Raw genomic sequence first — 24,600 nt, 5'->3', positions numbered from 1 at the left:
AGCTAGTACAATGCTGTCTGTGATTAAATAATATCTATCTGAATACAAGGAAATCCAGTCAATACAACTATTACTCAAATGTATGCACTGAGATAGTTAAAGGTTATTGTGCCAACCTGATCTATAAACACATGTGGGGTTAATTGAAGGGTAAAGGGATAAATGGCTCTGTGAGCCTCGCCTTTCTAGTTCTCGCTTCCCTTGGTTTGTGATGGTCAGACCAGGGCGCAGCTGCCTTAGCTAGTTCCCTGCTTCCTCTGGCAAGGCTCACTTCCTGCAGGAAGGGTATCCTCAAGGAGAAGCCATACGGACCTACCCCAGTGGAGTCCTAGGTGCTGGAGCAGCCATGTGGAGACCCTTCCAGTGCTTAGATGCTTACACACTCACTGACTCGGCTTTCCTACTGCACTCAGCATCATTACATCTGTTTTGTGAGGTGGAGGAAGACTGTGGATTGATGTCAGACATATGGGTTAATGTTGGACATGTGGGCTTGGGCAGCACTGGGTAGGGTAGTTTTGTTAATGTACACTTACCCTTTATATAAAACTGTCTTATATATATGAGTGTCTGTGGACTTTTTCCTCTATTGTACCCAGAATAACATATGCACCAACCACTAATTGGCTGTACTTCATCACTGCATCAATGTCACAGAAAGAGGAGGAAGGCTTTAATAGTTTGGGGAATGATGGGAATACAGGAGACGAAAGGAGAAACAATGGGCAAATGTACTGTATTCTGCTGTGTGTGTGTTGTTGTTTTTACTCATGGAGGCACCATATATAACCCTGAAATTATTGTATACATCGACTACATCTGAACAATTAAATAAATAGGTGTCGAATAGTTAGAGTCAGGTTTCTCATTGGGCTAATGAGAGGCTATAAATAAGCTTGAATGAGGGACGCTGGTTGGAATGATCCACATGATACGGGTACAGTCATAAACATCAGTATGCATTCTCATTTACTTAATACAGCTCTCTCCTGCTATTTGAAAGTCATAAGTTCCTGTGAAATCTTCTGTAAGTAGACATGGAAGAACACAAGGAAATGATTACCATTAATTTGTATGTGATTTTTATCATTATCAAGCAAAAAAGTAACCTATCAACTCATAAATTACACATCAAACCTAAAATAACGCTTTAACAAATAGTCATCACAGACATAGTATAAAGTTATAATGGCTCTGAGCTCAGTTCCCCGAAAGCAGCCTGAGGATCCCCTTCTTGTGTTCAGCGTGCGGTCCAAAGGCCCGCTGCAAAGCTAGCCTTGAACATTCATTCCTCTGTTTACTTTTTGAGGGAGGAAAAGTTACATCTTTGAATTTCTTACAGCTAGCAAAAATACACAGTATTGCATAGTAAAGCAAAAAAAAACAAAACCCAACATAGTAATACAAGTCTTTTGTAAAAGCAAGGTGGCATGAAGTGAAATTTGTAAAAGTGGAGAATGAATGCTGAAGGACACATATACAAATGTTTCCAAGGATATGCATATACAAGAGCCTATAAGTGCACTTACTTACAGTTTCTTCACTAGACAGCCTAACGTGATCAGTGGCAATACGCACAAGGGATCTTAGTTTCTAACCAGAATGAAAGTTAGCAGAGACAGTTAGAGAAGCGACTAGAAACACACAGAAGCCAGAATAATTTGTAGCGCCAGGAAGAGGACCTATGACAGATCAAAGTACCGTCTAAAAGAAAACCAGCAACAATAGGGACATGTCAAAGAGACACTGGCATGAGTCAAATATGGACCAAATAACATTGGACTGGAAATCAAGATATATAATAAACATGTGCATCTCCATACTGAATGAAAAAAGAATAGTAACATTTTCCATGCTGTGGAAGAATATATGTAGATATTCTGTTTCAAAGATATCAGATAGTAAAGTTTCATCCATTATGAGAAATGTGAGCTACACATGGAAAAATACACGTAAAATGGTATATAAAGGAAAAATAGGACTAAAAGTGGTGGGGAGGGAGATGGAAGAAATCTTCCTGGAGAAACTTGATCATTGTTTTCTCAGTTAAAGGGCCAAAATAAAAATCTAACATGATTTGCTATCGGTTTTCATTCAGAGACTGAAATGTACTGACTGTGGCTTATGATGCTATTATAAATGATATTCAATTACTTTTACAATTAATTCATAAGTGAGTTCTTGTAGCAACATTATGACTTAATTATAACTATTCATCTAAAATTAGGTCTAAAATTAATAGACTATTGCAAAGGTAGGAGACCCCTGTTTCTAATAAAGATAACTGAAGAAGATTGTATGCAATATTCATTGAACATTACTGAAAATATTCTATTTTGATAGATTTTAAACTGGTTTTATGCTAATGATAGATTGTATGCCTGGAGCAATGCATAATGTGGTTTTATTCAATTACTACATTAAAATGCACATAAGAGAAACCATCTTTTTATGTTAAACTTGGATCTCACGAAGAATGCTTTTTAAGTAGTAAGAAACAGTGAAGTAAATTTTATCGCAATTGTTATAATTTTTCAAATTATTTAAAAATTATATCTATTTTATTCATTTTATAAAATCACAATCAATAAACTGGATTATATTGAGCACTTACCATTTGCCAGATCTTATTTGAAATGATGATGTATGTTTGATTTTTCCATTTTTCATTTCAAATTATTTATATTTAGTTAAGTGAATACTTTTATTGTTCAGTTCTTTGAATTTTATTATGTCAGCAAACAGCACCATTTGGACAAGACTGTGCAAATGTCCAAGTTCAATGACTATTGCCTAGCTAATATTCACTGTCAAAACATGCCTCCCACCATAAAGTAACTCACTGCTATTGAATTAATACTGACGCACAGCAATACCTGGGGATTAAGTGCATTGAGGTTTAAAGATATAAGAAATATCATTATAATACTAATACATGGAAACAGTTTTTCTAATTAAAAATAACACATTGAAGTATATATTTAAATTGTAAAAAATAATTTTATCAAAGTTAAAATTATGAAAATTGTAATATTGAGGAATTATTATAAGATGGATAAGTCAATCTCTTTAATAATGAAAAATTCCCTGGAGTTTAATATAATATTTCACTGTAAATCTTTATTATAATTTCAAATGATATTTACTTATATTCTCCTTTGTTAAAGTATGAGTTCCACACAACTGGCAAAATTACTTTAGTATTTTCTGGATTTTGTTTTAGCTGCTTTTTGTTGGTGGTAGTTTGTTTATAGCATACAAAAATGTATTTCTCTTTTGACTTTCTTTATAAATTTGCTGCTAAGTCAATATTTTTAGCAATATGGAATTACAAAAAAGTGAAGAATAATATTGAGGGGGAGATTATAAAAATATTTTACCCTTCCTATTGATATTTTTGCACGAGATATTTCTTGTAGGTTTCTGTGAATAAGATTTTTATCTTGGTAAAATGAAAATGATTTTGCATTTTCAAAGCAAATCATAACTTTCATAAATTATACATATACTTAAATTAGCCAATTTACAAAATGACAAAATATTTCATCTCTTATAGAAGTTCTCTTGCACACTTACACATCCATTATCGTGATAAAGTTTAATTCATATAACACCTCAGATATCAGGATGTCACCGGAGTACACCAGCAGTTTTATAAATGTCACTTCTTTAGTATTACATGTGAAAGAGCAGCAGTGCAGTAAAGCATCGAACTGGCCTTTTGGCAGGCACTGGAGAATTACATTTTAAAGGTCAGCTGTACACTGTTACTTTACCTGGGCTGCTTCTGTAGAGGAGAGCTGCTGAGCCATTCACAGCTTCTTCAAGTTTTCCTTGAGAGTTCAAAAATTAAAAGAAAGATGGCTGGGGACATGAAGCAATATTTAGCTACAAATCACCTAAAATAAATGATCTCAAGATTGTATTTTAACCATATGAATATCTGATGTTCAAAAAATGGGATACTAGTTGTAATATAAGTAAGTTATAATTAATTACACTGTAATTGCTTACAGAATTTGTTCATTTTCCTAAATAACTAGTTGTAAGCAATAGTAGCATAAATACTTGTCCCCCACTGTTTTCTATAGCTATATGTTTTCTTTATATTTCTATCTTATCTATAGTGCATCCTCAGCATAAGATTTATTTGACAATTCTCAACGTTACTTTTTCCATGAAATCTCATCGATTCTGAAAAAAAAATCACGGAGGTACATTCTGAAATTCATTCACCTATGACACCTTAATTTTTTCAAGACATCAAAAACAAATGACATAATCCATTGGGAATGTACAAACATTCATGGAAGGTGGAATTGACAGGTAATTTTCCCAGGTAATTTTGAAGCTCCCTCATATTTTCATAAACAGTATTTTGATTTACTGTTATAGTACTACAGCTCCAAATATTTTTTGAAAGATTATGGAAATGAACAAATATAGTACCTGTGTATATTTTGCTAAACATGACTGTAACTATGCTCCATGACTGTAACCTGACACCAACATGCAGAACACAGGAAACAAACACATTAAGTGCAGGAACATAACCTAACAGAAGGATCATCATTTTAATTCTAAAATATCCAGAAAAGTAATTAAGGAATTTTCACTGTGATGCATTTACATACTTTTCTTCAAATGCAGAGATGTCTCACCAAAAATACATGTACAATATATTGAGATATTTTAACAAATATGAACTAATGAATATTACTGAATCCACACAAATATATTCAAATGCAATATTTACAGATTAATTGAGTGCACCTTTCTTTCAATAAATAATATACTGATGTGCTTAACTTGCATTTCACTATCACACACTATAATGCCGACTGCAGGAGGAAAGCTGAGTCAGTGAATGTGTAAGCTTCTCAGCGCTGGCAGGGGTCTCCATATGGCTGCTCCAGCACCCAGGGCTGAATCGGGTTAGGTCCATGTGGCTTCTCCTCAGGAATGTCTTGCAGGAAGTGGAGGCTTGCCAGCTGAAGCAGGGAACTGGCTAAGGCAGAGGCACCCTGGTCTGACCATCAGAAAGCAAGAGACCCGAGAACTAGAAAGGCCAGGGGGGATAGTGCATCTGGAGCTCATTCTCCCAGGTCAGACTGTTAATCAAGCTTTCTGTTTAGAGGTTCTAAAAAGATTGCATAACAGTTTGTGACAAAAAAAGGCAGAGTGGGAACTGGCTTTGCCACCATGACAATGAACCTGCTCATGTAGCCATCACAGTGCACTAGTTTTTGGCAAAAAAGCAACATATCTTTCTGGCCCCACACAATTTACTCACCTGACCTCACTCCATGCAACCTCTTTTTGGTTCTGTGAAAGAACAGGGACATGGAGGGACTGTGACTTAACAAAGTAGAAGAGGTGAAGGAAAAAAACAAGGAAGGTCTGTCATGCATCCAAACAGATGAGTTTGAAAAATGTATCCAAAAATACAATTGCAGACTAGACAAATGTATTATGTAAATGAGAGCATTTTGAAGGTGACAATGTAGTTTTGTTAAAAAAATTAAATACATAGCTTTGAAATTAAAAATTCCACTTTGTGGTGGTATCCCCTCATATATACCTCTTCTCTGACTGTTTGCTCATAATCCAGTTTATAAAAGCATGGCGACAGAATGCAACCCTGACACACACCTTGCTTGGTTTTAAACCATGGAGCGTTCTCTTCTTTGTTCTCACATGACCTCTTGAGCCATGAACACGTCCCCCATGAGCACAATGCCGTGTTTTGAGAGTCAGCAGATTACCAGTGTATAAGGATAAATGAACATGGGCTGTGACTGTTGATTGCTATGGAGTTTATTTCAGGGTGAAAAAAATGTTGTAAAATTAGATATATGAATATTCTAAAGCCCACCAAACTTTACACTTTAAATGGGTGAATTGCAACTTATGTCAACTATATCTCAATAAAACAAAATTACAAAACCTAATTCTATGAAAATTCTGTGAACTGCGGAACCAGATCAAGGGACATTCCAACATATAAAAAACAAACAATAAAAAAACTTAAGAATGAAATATGACTGTAACAAATTTAAAATGCTCGTTCACTTACTGCTATCCAATCGATGCCGATTCATAGTGACTCGGTTGAATGCAGTAGAACTGCCCGTTCGCATTTCTGAGACTAACTCTGTGAGTAGAAAGCTTGGTCTTTCTCCCATGGAGCAGCAGATGGTTTCAAACTCCTGACCTTGCTGTAAGCAGCCCACCTCATAAACACTACACCATTAGTGCTCCTCCTAATAAAAAAGTCCAAAAAAAAGTAATATGAAAAGTTGTAAGATACAATTAGCCCACAGTCTTTTAAATATAAATGTCACTTTTTTGCATTTATAAAAATAATATGAGAGCTCCTCTAGATTAAAAAAGCAATAAAGAACAAATAACTAAATTATTTTTTTAAAACTATCTTAATGGCAGCTTGTTCCATCTTTTTCTCATTCTTTGGGAACATAAAGGCAAATGCTAAAACATAAACTGAACTTTCATATCTATAACAGAAAATTTAAGTAATTATTCACACACATATAAAATTAAATAAAGTATGACATCTATACGTAAAGTAAAACTATTGATACATAAAATCACCGTGAGGGAGAATCAACTGGGTGGCAGTGAAATGGGTATTTTTTTCTTGTTTTCTTTGGGGTGTAAAGCAAATCACCAACAACTTTGCCATCATTAATCACACAGGCATCAATGCAGAAAAATCATATTATTCTGTGCAATATGCCCATCCTTCAGTCTCTTTCTGACCAGCTTCATGCAGCAGATCCTATGAAAGTGGGAGTGAGCTGTTAAAAACACCAACTGCAAGCTTAAAAAGCAAAGGTAGGTTCAATATATACTGGGTTTTGCAATGATTGATATAAAACCCCCACCCCCACCCCCACTCCAGGGGGATGAACAACAGAAACGTGGGTAAAGGGAGACAGCAAATGGTGCAAAACATTAAAATAAAAAATATTTATAAATTATGAAGTGTTCACGAAGGTGGGAGGGTTGGGGAGGAAGAGGCAAAAAGAGGATCAAGTAGAAAGAAAATGTTTTAGATATTATGATGGCAGCATATGTAGAGATGTGCTTGATACAATTGATGTGTGAATTGTTAGAATAACCAAAAGAGTTCTCAATAAAATGATCAATTAAAATAAATAAATATAAATAAATAAATGTGTTTTTTTCCTGGTGAGAACTCCAATTTATGGGAACGCTAAATATGTTTAAATTCAATCATTGTCCAGAGAGTTTTCTTTTGTTATTTTCTTAAAAGTAGTTCACCAGGCCTTTCATCTGAGACACTCCTGGGTAGATTCAAGATTTTTCAGTATTTCAGCTAGTAGCCCAGTGAATTAACGATTTACACCACCTCAAAATAATTAAAATATAACAAAGCTAAAACTCACTGCTGCTAAATCATTTCCGTCTTGCAGTTGCCCTAAGTGAGGGTAGAAGGGCCCTGCAGGTTTCCCAAAGAGTAATTCTTTATAAGAAGAGCAAACGTCCTCTGTCTCCTCCAGAGCAGCTGGGAAGTTTAAACTGCTGGTCTTGCAGCCAGTTAGCAACCCAAAGCATAACCACTAAGCCATCAGAGCCCCTAGAAAGGAGTAGCCCATCCTCACCTACAATCACCACTCCCCTATCTCCATCTACATATGTAGGTAGTGCATTCTTTTTTGGGGGGAGTGGGGACTTACTTCCTCATTCTTTGATTGCCCCAATTACTTCTTTATGTGTCTTGCTCTTTATCTTACTTCACATCAGCTGAGATAAACCTCTCTCTTTTCATACTCATTTTCACACATCCGGACTAAAGCACACCTAAAAATATAATGAGTTGGTAATCATTTTGAAGAGTTGTAAGGTCTATTTAATAATAAACTATTTCCACTGGATAATATTTAGTGAGAACAAAAGCAGATCATTGAACTCATTTCACATTATCATAATTGCTTAGTAGTTTTGCCTTTGTTTTAATTGCTTGGCCCACCTGATCGTCAGGGCTTGAAATGCCTTATTTTGTGTGACATGGACATTGAATTCCAGAATGGCTTCTAAGCATGCTTGATTACTTTTATTACTCTGTACAGCTGTAACACTAAATAACTGTTTTGAGATTGCTTCAAGATTTCAAAAACTTCACTTTCATTACTATATAGGCCTGCCCCCTTTTCAGATTTTTGTACACTAGTTCTTGTTATCATGTGATATTTTAATTTTCACATACTCTAAACTCTGTCACTGGAAATTAACCAACAGGAATCCTTAGAGTAGTGCATTGTTACAGTGAGAATATTAAGTTTACAAATTATGAAAATGATATTGCTAATGGATATTATCAACTATACACCTTAAAAAAACAAAGAAAACAATATATGAAATATTCAAAACTTGGCTAGTGTTTGATTCATTCAGAGTAAGAATCTGATTCTAAAATTATGCTTGATCATATTTTTAATCTGGGAACAATTTGCATATAATAAAAGAGCCTATTTCATGGTAATATACAAATTAATTTAAAAGGTGTGTATCCTTTAGTCTAAAATGTAACATTTCTCTCTAAAATAAGAAAATAAAAGTTGGTAATTATGTTTCTTTGGATTACATACTTTACTGTAAGGTCAAGAAGTGCAGCCCTCAATGTAGATTACTATAGGGGCAAAACAAAAAGGTTACGTACTGGGACCAAGAGGTAACATCAAGATAAAGAAGGAAAAGAATGGCATCAAGCTCAAGTTATCCCTCTTCCTTAGATCCCTAACCAAGGACCCCTGAAGGAGCAGTCAATAAATCAAATGATACATCACACTGGATAAATATGCTGCATAGTCCGCCTGAACGTGTTGGAAAGCAAGAAAATTACAGTGAAGGGCTAAGGTACACATGACCTAAATCATGGTATTTCCAGTTGCTTCCCATGCATGTGAAAATGGGACATTGCATAAGGAAGACCAAGAAGAATTGCTGCATTTGAATTACGTGGCTGGTGAAGAATATTGAAAGTCCCAAGGTCTGCCAAAAGAACAAACAAATCTGTCTTGGAAGAAGGAAAACCAGAATGCTCCTTAGAGGCAAGGATGGCAGGCTTCCGCTCCTATATTGTAGACATGTTATCAGGAGGGACCAATCCCTGGGAAAAGGGCATGATGCTCGGTAAATTAGAGGGATGGTGGTAAAGAAGATCCTCTGTTAGACGGATTGACACGATGCCTGCAACAATGGGTTCAACAGAAGAACAAAGGGGAGGATGATGCAGAACGGGGCACTGTTTTGTTTTGTTGTACATGGGGGTCACGATGAGTCATAATTGACTTGATGGTGCCTAACAATGTCAATAACATATACCTTGCTCTTTAGAAATAGAGCTACTTATAGAATAACAATAAGCCAAATACTTCAAAATTCCACTTAATGGTTTATATTGCTCCAGTGGCACTGCTGAGTAAGCTTTGGACTGCTAACCATAAAGTCTTAATCGAACCTATCAGTTGCTCCATGGGGAAATAGTGAAAGTATTTACTGCTCTGATTTACAGCCCCAGAGTCCTTGGATAGGGATCTATGAGTCAGAATTGATTCAATGGTAGTGTCTTTTATATACCTAAATATTTTAAATAAATGATATACCTCCTTAGAAGTTTCAACATTAATGATATGAACAATTAGTCTTTAGGAAAATGTAGTAAACAATTGGATCAATTTTATACTATACCTAATGAGTTTTGGACTCAGTGGCTTAGTTCCTATCTAATCAATTGCTTTTACATAAACCAAAACCCAAAGAAACAACAATAAAACTAAACACACTGTCTGCTAATTGAGTCTGACCCATAGCATCCCTGTAGGACAAGGGTAGTGGTGCCCATGTGGGTTTCTGAGACTGTAACTCTTTGCAGGAGTAAAAAGCCTATCTTTCTCTAACAGAGTAACCAGTGCTTCAAACTACTGAAATTGTGTTTAGCAGCCCAAGGCATATCCACATGGACATATTGCTACCACAAATAGCATCTGAGGTCTTAAAGGCCTGAAGACAGACAAGTGGCCATCTAGCTGAGAAACAACAAAACCCACATGGAAGAAGCATACCAGCCTGTCTCGACTTGATCATTGAGGATAAAGCGGGTGCATAAGCAAATGTGGTGAAGAAAGCTGATGGTGCCCGACTATCAAAAGATATAGAAGCTGGGATCCTATAGGCTGGAAGATAAACAAGTGGCCCCTCTAACTGAGAAACAACAAAGGCCACATGGAAGATGCACACAAGCCTGTGAGATCACAAGATGTCAAAGGGATCAGGTTTAAGGCATTAAAGACCAAAAAATAAAGCAAAGCATTGTGAATGATAGGAGAGTGCAGAGTGGAGACCCATGGCTCATTGGTGGGAAATTGGACATCTCCTTGCAGAAGGGTCACGGGGAGGAGACATGCCAGTCAGGGTGTACAGTAGCAATGATGAAACTTACACGTTTCCTCTAGTTCTTAAATGCTTCCTCCCCACCAGTATCATGATTCCAATTCTACTTTACAAATCTGTCTGGACTGGAGGAGGTACACTGGTACAGATAGGAACTAGAAACACAGGGAATTCAGGACAGATAAACCCCTCAGGACCAGTGGTGAGAGTGGCAATACCGGGAGGGTGGATGGAAGGTGAGGGAGAAAAGGGAAACTGATTACAAGGATAACCTCCTCCCTGGGGGATGGACAATGGTAAGGTAGGTGAAGGGAGACATCATGCAGTGTATGACGTGACAAAATAATAATAATTGATAAATTATCAAGGGTTCATGGTTAGGGGGAGCAGGGAGGGAGGGGAAATGAGGAGCTGATACGAAGGGCTCAAGCAGAAAGCAAATGTTTTGAGAATGATGATGGCAACAAATGTGCTTGACACAATGAATGGATGTATAGATTGTGATAAGACTGGTACGAGCCCCCAATTAAATGATTTTTTAAAATGGAATTCACAAAAAGTAGCTCCTTTTTCTCCACTAAAGCAATAAAGTTCATAAACATTAGTAAAATCCACTTGCCTACTTTTTCTTGCTTCTGCAAGATCGCATTAATAAACTGATTAGTAAATTCACTAAACCAAGCTCTCTCTGTGTGTGTGTGCGTGAGTGTGTGTGTAATTTTCACACTAACCATAATACTTCTTCAGAGTCAGAGGGAAAGGTTACTTGTAGTAATAATGACAAAGTGGCTGATAAATGCAAGACATTTTAAGCAAATTTGGGGGTGAACCATAAATATCAAAGAACTACATAGATTATTGCATATTTGGGTTAAATGCTGTTAATCTATTTATAAAGCAAAATACACAACTTTTATTTTGGTGTGCTAACATAATTGTGAAAGTAGAGCAACCATTCTACTAACTCAGAATTATTTTAAAGTAAGTCAAACTAGTGAGAACGAGTGTGGCTAACATCAGGCTTATTGTAAACGTTCAAATCAATTCCAAATAATAATTTTTAAATGCTCTACACTGCTAGCGGTTAATGTGAGCAGCATGAAATGTAACTAAACTTTATCATTTAAATTTGACCTAGAAATTCTTTTCTTAAATGGTAATATGATCACTCAAACACTTTACCAAAAAGATTTCTTATGTCTCATCAAAGAACAAGGTAAAACTTTAATGCATTAGGATAATCTTTGCATTTCTTCATTATCTGATCCAATTGCATGCACCTGGTGGCCTAGTGGGTTACACGTTGAACTGCTGGATCCAAGGTTGCCAGTTCCAAATCCCCAGCTACTCTGCAGGAGAAAGAAAAGGCTTTCTATTCCTATAGTGAATTACAGTCTCTGGGGTAATGCTCCCGTCTTTGCTTGTTGCATGGGTTGGCATTAACTCAGTGACAGTTTGTGAGTGCTGCCACAGTGGATTGGGCTGTTAAGGACAAGGGTAGCAGTTCAAGTCCACCATCCAGTCTCCAGGAGAAAGATGAGGCTTTTTGATCTGGTTAAGACGTACAGCCTTAGAAACCACAGAAGCAGCCCCCCTTTGTCCGACAGGATCAATGTGAGTCAGGATTAACTTGGCGGCAGTGAAGTTTGTTGGAAGGACATCTGTCATTCTTATACAGCAACCCATGTCTCAGTCTGACTGAATAGTTCTTCAAACTCCACAGAAGCCCAGGCTATAAAGATTTGGCATATTTTGTTCCCACTGTTATTCTTTTAGCTCTTATTTTTATATTTGCAGGATGCTTACTCATTATTCAGACCTCAATGCCACAACTATTGTTTTTATGAATTTTTTAAAAATGGTGCGAGGGTATGAGCAAATAAGCATGGTGGACATATTTAATTTCTTCTGGCTTTAGTCGGGAGAAGGAGAATCTAAGTCCACAGCTGCCCAAAGCTGATTTCCAGATCAGAGGTCAGACCTTCTTCCTGTCCTTCTTTCCCCTATTCCAACGCTGACCTTTCCTCCCACAAAACTCCACTTCCATGCCAGGTTACATAATTAAATTAAAGATACAGACTTCCATCAACAAAAGTACCTCTTCTCAGCCATCAGCCTTGTACTTCTTGTCCCCAGTCTCTTGGCCATGTGGTCCTTCCACCTCTTTCTGCATTATTCTGAGGGTGAGGAAGGACATCAGTCTGCCTCAGAATCTGAGTGCTGCTCCTATGTTCTGCCCATCATCTCAGCACAGGTCCTCTGCTCTATTTTATAGTGTCAGCCTGGTGAGGTGTCTGGTGCCTGTGTTGCCTCTGACACATCAGGCAGGGACCTTACATGTGTGTCTTCTTTTGTGATGATTGTGGGTGCTTACATCTGAGATGACTCACTCATACCCAGCAGAGTGGCAAAAATGGCTGAACCCCTCATTTAGTACTTCACATATGCTATCTGCATGGACCCATCCAATCATCTCCTTGGAGTTACAAAGACATGAATTGAAGATCCACAAGGTGACAGAAATAATATCTGACTCTAATTCAGGATTGGGGCAAGCAAAATAAATACCCTATATATCAGTCCAAGGCAGATTTTTTTGAGGCAGAAGTCAAACATGCTTCTACCCTCTGAACACTTTCTAATTTTGACACTGTCTTACCAATGCATTGTTCTACTTCTCTTCTGGGTTCAACAATTCATTGCCATGACCACACATAATTCATAGACTATACTCAAATTTAAGAGGTTTATTATGGGAAAAGCATATAATTCAAGATCAGGAATACTCAGGATGCAGTTCTTCAAGCTGGTTAGCCTCCTGTTAACTGAGCTCACAGACATGTTTAGGCCCTAGACTTTGTGACCTAAAAGGACAAGTGATTAAAAACCCTATTTGCTCTTGACCTTGCAGCCCTATTGCCCTAGGATATCACCCCAGCATTAGTAAGGCTATCTCTGCTTTCACCTGAAGGTACTCAGCTCTAGCTCCATGCTCCATTGTCAGCAAATGTTACACCTTGGCCCACCCCAAACTGCTGTAAGTGTCTGGGATCAAAGCACTTTACTAGCAAGCCTGCTCACTAAAGGTACTCAGCTTCTCCACTCCACAGGCCAGGGAGCACACCGCTCTGTCTCTTGGCTCAGTTTCCTTTAGTGCTTCCAGGTCTCTGCCATGGCTCTGCCACTTCTCAGTCCTCTGATGTTAGAGTTCTTCGGTAGCAGTGTGGTTGAGGGAAGGAAACAAGGTGGCTAAATTGTGTAATCCATTCCCAGTTATTCTTTCTTGATCGTTTAAGAGCCTTCCTCCCCCTCTGGCAGGGATCATGTTAAAATGGCAAAGCTAACCAGTCTCCTGGTTGGGGTTGTCTATGCGTCATTTACATGCCCCAAACCACCCCACAGATGTCCCCCAAACCTCGTTTACATTATTAGTAAGCTATCCAAACCTCTTGGACATTTTCATTGTAGTTACAAAAACTATAGCTGGAAGAATCATATCAAATTAATCACCACAATGCACACATATTCTTCATATCATGAAAGAAATTGCTTAACTGATAACAATAACAGAAAGAAAATTCTGAGTTTTAATATTGCTTTTGTTTTTCTTACTCTTTCACCCTATATCTATCTATAAAAGATAGGCAGGATGAACTATTCTGAGGAGAAAACAACGGGATCAGTGGTTCTGGGGGATCATGGGAGAGGAGAGGGTGGGAAGGTGGAGTGGGGAGCCAACAAACTGAGAGATAAGGGAACAACAAGAGATCTAAAATTAACAGGGGGAATGTATAATGCCTGCTTTGGTTTAATCAAATGCAATGTATCCTAGAGGAATTACCAAGAGCAGGATGGAGGGTGAGCATGATAGTGGGATAGGAGTAAGGTGAAAGGAAATAGGGTAAAGAACTAAGAGGCAAAGGCTATTTACAGAATATGGCCATATATATATAAAATTGTAATGAAAGTAATAGAGGCCAAAGTACAGATATTTATATATTAAGTATTAAAATAGCAGACAGACTTAAGGTCTTCTGTGACAGAAGAACATTTTGTTCTGATAACCTGGCACTCTTTTACACTCACCTTCCGAACACTATTGCTGAAGATAAAAATGGGTGTATAGGCAAATGTGGTGAAGAGAGAAGATGGTGTTTGGCTATGTAAAGATATAGTGTCTGGGGTCTTAAAGACTAGAAGTTAAACAAGTATCCATGCAACAAGGATGCAAATAAGCTGACATAGAAAATGCACACCAGCTTGTGTGATCATGAGGTGTTGATGGGATTAGGAGGTATCAGGAATCAAGAGATTCAAAACAAACAACTATATCAATGTGAATGAGGGGGGTTGGAGTGGAGACCCAAAGCTCATCTATACACATTCGGATATTCCCCCACAGAAGGGGTATAAGGAATGGATGATTCAACCAAGCTGTAGTATAGCAATGAAGAATCATACATCATTCCTCCAGTTCCTTGATGTTTCCTCCCCCAGCCCCCCATTACCATGACCCAGATCTACCTTACAAATCTGGCTAGACCAAAGAACACACATTGGTACAGATAAGAGCTCTTGACACATGGAATTCAGGACAGATAAAACCCTCAGGAGCAGCAGTTGAAGTAGTGAAATCATGAGGATCAGGGGATAGTCTGGGAATGGGAATTGGGAGAAAGGTAGATCCCATCACAAGGTTGGATATATAGGTGCCCCACTGAATGGGACAGATAACATAAACATGGGTGAAAGAAGACAACAGACAGTGTAAGATATAAAATAATGGCATTGTGTAATTGATTAAGTAGTCATGATGGTAGGAGGGTGGGGAGGGGAAAAAAGAGGAGTTATACTAAGGTCTCAAATAGAAAATGTTTTGGAAATGATGATGGCAACCTATGTAAAATGTGCTTGATAAAATTTATGTGTGGAATATTATAAGACCTGTAAGAACCCCCAATAAAATTATATTTTAAATAATAAAAATATTCTATTCTAAGTATTTCAAATGTTAATGATACAAACCTAATTTTACAGATTATAAAATCTTGGCTTAGGAAAAATACAAGGCTGAAAGTTACAAACCTAGAACATGATAATATGGTGTCAGAATCTCAATATATTTGAAGTCAAATTCCTACGTTAAATAACTTCACCTTTGTTGTATTGATACCTAGTAGATATTGTAAGATACACAATGTAAATATGTTTGTATTTATATATGTCTCACATTACATTTCTTTAAGGTAAAGTTGTATCATGCTTGTTTTCACAGAATCTAGCAAGCAATAAATGCTTAATAAATAAGATTCAAGTATTAGATACCTTTTGCATCACTGTTTCCATCTAACTGAAAGTCATATTAGATATTTTTGGAATTGTTATGTTTGTTTTTCTCATCCCAGTCAATAATAGTATTGTATATAATGAGAAATATATGAACCACCGTAAAGTATAGCTGAAGACTTCTAGAATGATGGTGGTTTAAAATAACATTTTCTATTATTCTCACCAAAAGAGATGAAAAAGCAATAAAGAAAATTACACAAAGTTAATTATATACCATTTTCAGGGAAATGAAGAGAATATAATCCTGAGATTCAAAAAATACATCAGAGTGTCAAATTTAATACAAATTAAAGCAGAATTAGTAGGGAAAAAAGAGCCCCTAATGGTGCTGTAGGATAAGCATTTGACTGCTAACTGCAAGGTTGGCTGTTCAAATCTACCAGTCTATCCAAGGTAAAAGGATGAGGCTCTCTGCTCTACAAAAGATTTACAGTCTTGGAAAGCCAAGGAGTAGCTGTATGCTGTTCTATCGTGTTAGTACCAGTAAAGATCACCTTGAAGGCAGTAGGTTTTGAATTTGGGATTAGTAGGATGAGGTGGAGCATAGGAAGTAGTAAGAGATGTTAAAAAAAAAATCTCAACAATAGATAAGTAAAGATTGTTCAGCAATAAATAAAACATCTGGTTATGATATTATGTTAGTCCATCCAAGCACACTACAGAAACAAATTCATTGACACTCACATGTGTATAAGAGAGAGTGTTACATAAAGGGTAATTGTACATTAAAAAAGCATCCCAACCCAGTCCAGTAAAAGCCCATATGTCTGATATTAGCCATATATCTGATACTGAACTTTAAAGTCCTCTTCAGACTCAGAAAACACATGCAATGATGCCAACTGCAGAATGATCAAAGGCCAGTGGGTAGAAAGTCTTGTGGATCTAGTAGTGTTGTAAGCATCTCAGTGCTGTTAGGGGTCTCCATGTGTGTCTCTTCCCTTTCCCGGGGCATGGGGTCTATCAGCTTAGTGCCATGTGGCTTGTCAATAAAATGTCTCCAAGGTCCAAGGTAGTGAGCAGACAGAGAGAAGTGTCTTCCACCTCCAAGAATGAAATTATACAGGAGTTCCCAGAATTCTCAGGATAAGGCCATTCCCATACAGAAACCTCAATGGCTATCTCTGTATTGACAGACTAGACTCCACTCCTACACTCTTAATCCTCAAATTCACACTGGATTATGTAACAACCACGGATTTATAAACTGATCTAAGGAAAATTATCACTGAAAAGCAAAGACTTGGAAAAATACCCAAAAGCATGTATTTGAAAACACTGGAGAATTATTAAAACAACTGTGAAGACCTTGAGCAAAATGCTGTGGAGAGAGAGAATATATTGTGACTAATCATGGATTTGGTTAATTTTTTTTCTACAGTATATATGATGTACACACACATATGCACATGGAAAGAATCACCGGTACCAACAAGAATTAACTGGTCGCACACCGGCCAGTGCGATCACGAGGTGCCAAGGGTCCAGGTATAAGGCACCATGCAAAAAAAAAAAGATATATCTGTGTGTATGTATGTATGTGTATATATATATATATGTGTATATATATATGTACATATATATATGTACATATATATGTGTGTATATATATGTGTGTATATATATGTATATATATGTGTGTATATATATGTGTGTGTGTGTATGTATATATATATATATATATATATATATATATACCATATTAAATGAAGGGGGAAGTGCAGAGTGGAGACCCAAGGCCCAAGTGTCGGCCACTGGAGATCCCCTCATAGAGGGGTTTAGGAGAGGAGATGGGTTAATTAGGGTGCAAGGTAGTACCAATGAAGAACACAGCTTTCCCCCAGATTCTGGATGCTTCCTCCCCCCAACTACCATGATCCGAATTCTACCTTGCAGGCCTGGATAGGACAGAGGCTGTACACTGGTACATATGAGGGCTGGAGGCACAGGGAATCCAGGGTGGATGATACCTTCAGGACCAAGGGTGTGAGGGACGATGCTGGGAGAGTGGAGGGTGAGTGGGTTGGAAAGGGGGAACTGATTACAAGGATCCACATGTGACCTCTTCCCTGGGAGAGGGACAGCAGAGAAGGGGGCGGGGTAAGGGAGACTCCGGATAGGGCAAGATAAGACAAAATAATGATGTATAAATTACCAAGGGCACATGAGGGAGGGGGAGGGAGGGGAAAAAAAGAGGACCTGATGCAAAGGGCTTAAGTGGAGAGCAAATGCTTTGAGAATGATTGGGGCAGGGAATGTATGGATGTGCTTTATACAATTGATGTATGTATATGTATGGATTGTGATAAGAGTTGTATGAGTCCCTAATAAAATGTAAAAAAAGAAAAGAGGAGAAAAAAATGATTAGGGCAAATAATGTACAGATGTGCTTTATACAATTGATGTATGTATATGTGTGAACTGTGAAGAGTTGTAAGAGCCCCTAATAAATTGTTAAAAAAAAAAAGAAAGAAAGAAAATGATTAGGGCAAAAAAAAATGAATTAACTGGTCAACATTCAAACATTTCAGGTGACAGGATTAGAGCAAAGCCAATGGTGCTGAAGGAAGAAGTTCAAGCTGCTCTGAAAGCATTAGCCATAAACAAGGCTTCAGGAATTGTCAAATGAAATGTTCCAACAAGCTAATGACGCGCTTGGAAGCACTGACTTATCGATGGGAAGAAATTTGGAAGACAGCTTCTTGTCTGACTGACTGGAAAAGAGCCATAATTATATCAATTCCAAACAAAGTTGACCCCACAAAATTCTCAAATTATTGAACAATATCACTGATATCACATCAGTAAAATTATGCTGAAGATCATCCAACAATGGTTGCAGCAATCCATTAACGGAGTTTCCAGCGATTCAGGCCATATTTTGAAGAGGACATGGAATAAGAGATATCATTGCTGATGTTAGATGCATCTTGGCTGAAAGCAGAGAATACAGAATGATGTTTACTTGTGTTTTATAGGCTATCGAAAGGCATTCGACTATGTAGATCATTATAAAATATGGATAGACTTGAGAAGAGTAAGAATGCCCAAACACTTCATTGGGCTTATTTGAAACTTTTGACTATATTAAGAAGCAGTTGTGCAAATAGAGTAAATGAATATCGCGTGGTTTAAATCAGGAAATGTGTGCATCAAGGTTGTGTCTTCTTGCCATATTTATTCCACTTGTATGCTGAGCAAATTATCAGAGAAGCTAGTTTATATGAAGAAATGTGTGACATCAGGATTAGAAGAAGCCGTATTAACAGCCCGGGGTATTCAGATGACACAGCCTTGCTTGCTGTGGGTCAGGAGAACTTGAAGCACTTACTGATGAAGTCAGGAATCACAGCCTTCAGTGTGGACTACAACTCATCTTAAAGGAGACCTAACACCTTACAACTGGGCCAGTAGGTAACACCATGCTAAGAGGAAAAAAGGTTGACGTTGTCAAGGATTTTGTCTTGCTTGGATTCACAATCAATGCTCATGGAAGCAGTAGACAAGAAATCAATTAAGGAGTCAAGAGGTTTGGGTAAATCTGCTGCACAGATTTGGGTACACGTGCTGCACTTGATCTCTTTAGTGTTGAAAAGCAAGGATCTTACTTGGAGGTCTAAGCTACACCTGACCCAAACCATGGTATTTTGCATTGCTCCCTATGCATGTGAAATACTGATATTGAATAAGGAATACTGAAAAAGAATTGATGCATTAAACTGTGGTCCTGGTAAAGAATGTTGGAAGCACTATAAACTGCTAAATACACAAACAAATCTGTCTTGGGAGAAGTAAGGCCAGAGTGCTCTTTAGAAGTAAGGGTGAGACTTTGTTTGTGTACTTTGGACATGTTGTCTGGAGAGACCAGTCCCTGGAGAAGGACATCATGATTGGTAAACAGAGGGTCAGCAAAATAGGGAGAGGGGTCCTCATGAGATGAATGGATTCAGTGGCTAGAACAATGGGCCCAAGCATATGTGTATGTACATGTGTATATAACTAGGTAGTTATCAAGATTTTTTTAAAAACCTGCAAGAAAGCAGTGACATAACATGGGGAAACTAAACAGTTTCTTATGTCATGTAACTAGAGAAATGAAGTTGAAATTGAAATCCCAAGGGATCTAACTAGAGAGAACAGTTTTTTTTTCTTTCTTTTTTATTTTATTCATTTTATTGGGAGCTCATCCAACGCTTATCACAGTCCATACACACATCCATTATGTCAAGCACCTTTGTACATTTGTCACCATTGTCATACTCATTTTATTTGCTTTCCACTTGAGCCCTTCGTATCAGCTCCTCTATTTTCCCCTCCCTCCCCCCTCCCTCGTGAACCCTTGATAACCTGTAAATCATTATTGTTTTGTGTTGTCATACACTGTCGGACAGTTTTAAAGAAAGAAAAAACAAGCACAGAGAAGTGACCTTGAGATTGAAAGCCGATTTTCACCTTGATAGATTTGCTTTCTTTGTTAGCAAATGATAAGAATCTGAGAAGTGAAGCAAAGTTTTTGATTAACTCATAATGGTAAGCTAAAAATTTTGGATTTTAGAACATACCAAAAATATCAATGACTCTGGTAAAACCCATACATCCACTTGGAATTGCTGAAATACTGTGCAAAGGGAGTAAGGACATATTATCAATAGACCAGATTTTACAAAAACTGTATTAGCTTCAAATAAGCTCAAACCTAATACACTATTGTTTAAATATATTCTATCATGAGTATTTGTTGTAGCAGAAACAATAGATGATAAAGGAGAAAAATTTTAATAGCAAGTGCCATTCAAATACACAATAGCTACTGGCATTCACAGTGCCTCCTGAGGTATATGCACAAAGAGGGGAAACATAGAAAGAGATATGAATTTCCGAAGATATAAATCACAAGGTTTCACACATGACCTAAAATATCCTCGACTGATATGGTCAAAGTCAGAAATAGCAAGATATAGTATTTTATGTAAGAAATGAAATTTAACACCTCAGATGGAAACTATAGAATAAAGCAGCAATGTGAGAATAACAAATTAAAAAGTAGGTTTAACCACAAGTTAAACTGAAAATATGGAAGGGTTAATAATTGATGTACAACTTACTAAAATATGAACATTGAATGAGGAAAAGAAAGGGGAACCAAAATCTTATAAGTAAGAGACAATGTGCAATTAAAATATTCATATGGAAAAAAATTTAAGTCACAAAAGAAAAGGGGAAAGTGTACGGGAGATGAGCAATTCTAAAAGAGATTATCATCAAGGATTTTGACACATGAAAGGAAGCATCAAAATACATATTTAAGGATTGCTAGAAACCTCAATGGAAGAAAAAAAGAGAAATGCAAACTTTAAGAATCTGATATGAAGGCAATACAAGTCAAATAATGATATGTGCAATCATGCAGACAAAAATTATGGATTATCTTCAAAGGAGCAAGAATAATAGCTAAAGTTGCCTCACAAGAGAAATGATTGATGTAGCTTAATGAGCTTGCACTAAAATGAAAACAGAGAAGTTCTTCAGGAAGAAGAAATATGATTCCAGAGAATGTGAGGGGAATGGGTAATGTCCGAAAGGATAAATATGAAAGCTAAGTGTAATAAAAACACATGGTGCAAACAATAGCTTATATTCTGGAATTAAAATTATCATTAGAAAATCTATAACAGTGTTAAATTTATCAGTGGTTTGCTATATGCCCTAGAGAAATGAGGACTACCACACAAATAGATTTAGGTAGATCCATGTTCATTACAGAATATTCACGATGAATAATATCAAAAATATGAAAACAACTTTAATGGTATAAGATCAGGTAAACTTTTATTCAAAGAAATAATTGAAGACTAAGCAATGTTAAAGAATAACAATAAATATGCCAAACAGCACATAACATGGATGAGCCAGGAGCACATTATGCTAAGGCACTAGGAAGTTTGTAATAGCTAAAGGCAACAGACGCAAATACAGTTATATGCACAATCCTGCAATAACTGACTGGTGAGTAGATAGGCACACAGCTTGAATGAATGTCAGAAGGAGATTGGGAACATAGCTATGAATATATTTGTATATGTGTATTTACCTTTGCTGTAGATACATGCATGACTTTCGTGGCGTATACACGAGGCAACTGTGGGTTTTTCTAGTCCTGAAGAAAGAAGAGTAATGAAAAGTGATGTATGGAAATAATTGGACTTAAAGAGCACATAAACACCTGTCTCCAGAACCTTGAAACCAGAATTAGTAACCAGCTTCCACTGACAACTCTTCTGAAAATGTTCACTTTAGGCGGTCTTGCATACAGTATGAGAGAATTATAGGATAAAACTCATAATTATAAAAAAGGCCATGGGTGACTGCTGGGATCCTTGAAATTATAGCCCTTAATGATCCTTCAGATCTGAGACTAACCTCAGGCATGCAGCTCTATTTTCAGTCGAACAATATTCACAGCCATCATGTTCATTCAAATATATAGTGACCCTATAGGACAGGGTAGAACAGGATCTGTGGATTTCTGAGACTAAATGTGTACAGGATTAGAAAGACTCATCTTTCTCCCAAGGAGCTGGGTGATGTTTTCAAATCTTTGACCTTATGATTAGCAGCCCAATGTGTTCTAACCACTAGGTCATCACCCAACAAACTGCTCTATGTGTGATAGGCCAGGTTGACTAGAGAAACAAAGCCAAGGACATATATGTATAATAAAGAGATTTTTAAAAACAATTTATTAGGGGCTCATACAACTCTTATCACAGTCCATACATATACATACATCAATTGTATAAAGCACATCTGTACATTCCCTGCCCCAATCATTCTCAAAGCATTTGCTCTCCACTTAAGCCCTTTGCATCAGGTCCTCTTTTTTTTCCCCTCCCTCCCCCTCCCTCATGTGCCCTTGGTAATTTATACATCGTTATTTTGTCTTATCTTGCCCTATCCGGAGTCTTCCTTACCCCCCCCCCCCCCTTCTCTGCTGTCCCTCTCCCAGGGAGGAGGTCACATGTGGATCCTTGTAATCAGTTCCCCCTTTCCAACCCACTCACCCTCCACTCTCCCAGCATCGTCCCTCACACCCTTGGTCCTGAAGGTATCATCCACCCTGGATTCCCTGTGCCTCCTTATATCAAGGATGCATTTACATTAATAAAATTTCCAAGCCAAGTTCAACTCAAGTCCATATGTCCAACACTTGTCCAAACGGCCCTCTTTAGAGTCACACAGCCACATGCAATGATGCAAAATGCAGGAAGATCACATGCCACTGGGTGAAAGGTCTTGTGGATCCAATGGCAGTGGAAGCCTCACAGAGTTCTGGAAGGTTCCAGGTCACCAGCAGGAAGGTGAAGGCAGAGATAGGGGAGACTCCCAGGACCCTCACGGTGAGGTCATGCCCACAAGAAGACACAAACAGGCTGAGATCTGATTTGCAGGCTAGACTCCATGCCTGAACTTTAGTTTGATATAAAATTCTGTAATTACCACAGGGAACATTATCATTAACAAGGTATATAAACTTTATAATAATTATTTACTTCTGAAAGGGCAACATTTACCCAAGAATAGAGTTGAAAAAGGTTAAAAAGAAAATAGAGAAATAAAGACATAGACATTGTTAGGGAGGAAGCGGCATAAGGAATGGTCCGTTAAAGGGATTGCAATGAATGAGATGAAAAGTGTGCATGAATGACAAATGTATGATCTAATAAGCTGTTCTATGAACACTCACACACACAAAAATTTTAAAAAGAAAATGTTCATATATTTTTCTTAGAGATAGAAATTATAATAGAAAAGTATTTTTTCTTTTATAAAATTAATCATTTTATTGGGAGCTCTTACAGATATCATAACCTTCCACGGTTCAATCACATATAGCAGTGTTGCACAATTGTTACCAGTTATTAGCATAATGAATTACACTGTTTTATTTCCTAATATTACATTCAACTTGCATATATGCATTATATAATTCTAGGTTACAAAATGAAATTATCTTTCAGGATTTACAAATTAAGTTATTTTGATCTAAATAATTTGGAGAGCTTATTAGAGAAATCTATAAAGCCATCTACCCTTAGGTTTTCTTTACTAGATGTACACATAGTAAGATGGTCCATACATTTATTTGTGTCTAAGCCCTTTCCAGTGAGATCTGAACAAACAAAAACAAAACAAAAATACAGAAAATATTGAAAATCAGATCAGGTTCAGCATGCATCAGAAGGGGATCGACTGACAGAGCTGAACCTGTTCAAGTCTGATTTATGCCTTTGATCTTCTATGCTCATCTCTCCAATGCACTCTGTTTAGTAACCACTTTCCTCCCATCCTTCTGTTGTGGATAGATGGAGTTCATCAGAGAATTATTTCCTGTGTAGTTCTCATACATGAATCTTGGGGTCCCGCTGATCCTAATCCCTCCTTTGATTTCAGCTTGCATTCTTTACAATCCTTTGGTGACTGATGATGGTGTGCTTTTTCCATGTAGACTTAGTTGACATTTCGCTTAGAAGTCTGCTTGTTTGGAGACAAGTCTTTAAGACCCCGGACACTACTTTGATAGCCGGGCCCCATCTAATTCCTTTTCCACATTGTGCTATAGAACCTTATCTTCGGTGTTCCCTTCCTGAGGGTATCAAGCAGGGTCATGATGTGAGTTTTACTGTTCTTTTTTTAAAAATCTTTTTATTGAGGGCTCCTACAACTCTTATCACAATCCATATATACATCAGTTGTGTCAAGCACATTTGTACATTTATTGACCTCAGCATTCTCAAAATATTTGTTCTTCACTTA

General features: G+C 37.3%; 1 long non-coding RNA gene across 5 annotated transcripts in view; it reads right to left on the bottom strand.

The window, feature by feature from the left end:
- LOC142425772 (uncharacterized) overlaps positions 1-24,600 on the bottom strand; it is a 131,138-nt gene that overhangs the window by 92,119 nt on the left and 14,419 nt on the right. For 3 of the 5 annotated variants that reach the window (XR_012779698.1, XR_012779697.1, XR_012779695.1), the window contains exons 3-5: positions 21,878-21,943; positions 6,077-6,263; positions 3,777-3,833 (exon numbers count right to left, since the gene is read on the bottom strand). This is a non-coding gene — a long non-coding RNA (uncharacterized LOC142425772). The remainder of the gene's footprint in view (positions 1-3,776; positions 3,834-6,076; positions 6,264-21,877; positions 21,944-24,600) is intronic. The other 2 variants (XR_012779699.1, XR_012779696.1) reach the window with 1 other exon arrangement.

Source organism: Tenrec ecaudatus, chromosome 14, assembly GCF_050624435.1.
Source record: "Tenrec ecaudatus isolate mTenEca1 chromosome 14, mTenEca1.hap1, whole genome shotgun sequence".
NCBI lineage: Eukaryota > Metazoa > Chordata > Mammalia > Afrosoricida > Tenrecidae > Tenrec > Tenrec ecaudatus.
Note: the sequence above shows the minus strand (reverse complement) of the source record. Positions and strands in the feature narration are given on the sequence as shown.